Below are 1,745 nucleotides of genomic sequence, written 5' to 3'. Positions count from 1 at the left end.
CTGCAGGGGTGGTGGCATGTGACCCAGGCAGAGTCCTGGTTTCTGCAGTGACAGGGGCCTCTGCTGGTCCCATCACAGTGAATGGTAGGAACTTAGCAGAGACAACAGAGGTACTTGGCTCCTCTCTGCTGGGCTGGAACTTGCTTCTCAAGGGAAGGAGATGGGAACTACCCCCAGCTATCCAGGGAAGATCCCGGTGTGTTGGGGGCCACCCCAGGGGAGGGAGAGCTGCAGATGGCAGCAAAGCGAGTCCACACCCCAGGAGGTTACAGCTGGCCCTGAAGCCAGCTCCTCCCTGCACATTTCAGGTGCCAGCCTAAAGGATTCCCTTTTTCTTTTTTTTAATTATTAAATCATAACTGTGTAAATTAATGCATTTATGGGGTACAATGTTCTGATTTTATATACAATTTGGAATGCTTGCATCAAACTGGTTAACATAGCCTTCACCTCGCTTCTTTAATTATTGTGTTAAGACATTTATACTCTACTCTTAATAGATTTGGCTTGTACCCTTGCAATATGCACCATGGATGATGTCCCACCAATTACTCTCCCTCCACCCGGCCTCCCTTCTCCCCTCCCCTCCTCTTCCCCCTTTATTCTGGGCTATAGTTGTGTTTTATCATTTGTACGAAAGTGTGGGTGATTATACATTGTTTCATAATGGTATTGAGTACACTGGATACTTTGTCTTCCAATCTTGAGACACCTTACTAAGTGTCTTTTTCCTGAAGCCAGTTTGAATGGCACCACTTTCCACACAAAGGCGTACACTGCACAGGCATTTTCTTTCCTGGAGAAAAGGTTCAGTTTAATTAACAGTTTTTTAAAAGAAATTGCAACCCAAAAGACCCAAAGACATGTTTCTGCCCTGACATTCCGTGTGTACCGACTTTCGGCACCACAGTAATGCCTGGAAAATCACGCTGGGGGCTGAGGCTCCTACCACCAGGGTGGGTTATTCGTAATCATTTCACTGATCTGAAATGCACACAGCAGAAACAGGAAGGGAAGTGAATGAACAGGCCTGATGCCAGGAGCGCTGAGCCCGACCCTCGCTTCTCCCCAGCTGAGAATTTAAATTTCTCCAAACAGAGATAAACAAGGAGTAAGAAACGGGAGATGGTTCACGAATTTGCATGTCATCCTTGCGCAGGGGCCATGCTAATCTTCTCTATATCTTTCCAATTTTAGTATACGTGCTGCTGATGTAAGCACAAAATATTTCAAATGGTATATAAAACCAGCACATTGTACTCATGATTGCATTAATGTACACAGCTATGATTTAATCAAAAACAAAAAAGAAATAAAGAAAAAAAGAAATTAAAAAAAAAAGAAAAAAGACAAAGTCTGGCCTCCTTCCATCTGGAGATCTTATTCCCCCTAGAGCCCCAGTGAGCATCATTATAGCATTCATTCCTTTGGCAAATGCTTTCCGAGGGCTGGCGTGTGCCTGGGCTCCTGGGACATGGGGTGCCGGAAGACGCCTGGTCCCGGCCCTTGGGGGTGAAGACGCACATGGAGGAGGCGGCACCCGAGCCCACACTAAGCTCAGACACTGATCGAGGCTGTGAATAAAGGGAAAGAAGCACCAGGGGAAGCAGGTTCCTTGGAGTCATGGTCTGTTTTCAATAGGAAGTCACCAAACTGCTCAGAGCTGAGCCCTGGGAGACAAAATGTCATCAGGCAGGGACAGAACCGGAAAACGAGAGGCCCATGAAGGCCAGAGGGGGCTGAGG

The 1,745-nt window shown here is 46.9% G+C and overlaps 1 non-coding gene across 1 annotated transcript; it reads right to left on the bottom strand.

The window, feature by feature from the left end:
• Nucleotides 1-1,114: 1,114 nt before the first annotated feature.
• LOC111724493 lies at nucleotides 1,115-1,221 on the bottom strand. Its single transcript, XR_002772789.1, has one exon. It is a non-coding gene; the product is annotated as a U6 spliceosomal RNA (small nuclear RNA).
• Nucleotides 1,222-1,745: the final 524 nt, after the last annotated feature.

The sequence above is a fragment of the Otolemur garnettii genome, unplaced genomic scaffold (assembly GCF_000181295.1).
Source record: "Otolemur garnettii isolate 467f Iridium unplaced genomic scaffold, OtoGar3 scaffold00023, whole genome shotgun sequence".
NCBI classification, from domain to species: Eukaryota; Metazoa; Chordata; class Mammalia; order Primates; family Galagidae; genus Otolemur; species Otolemur garnettii.
This window is presented reverse-complemented; position numbering and strand designations above follow the sequence as displayed.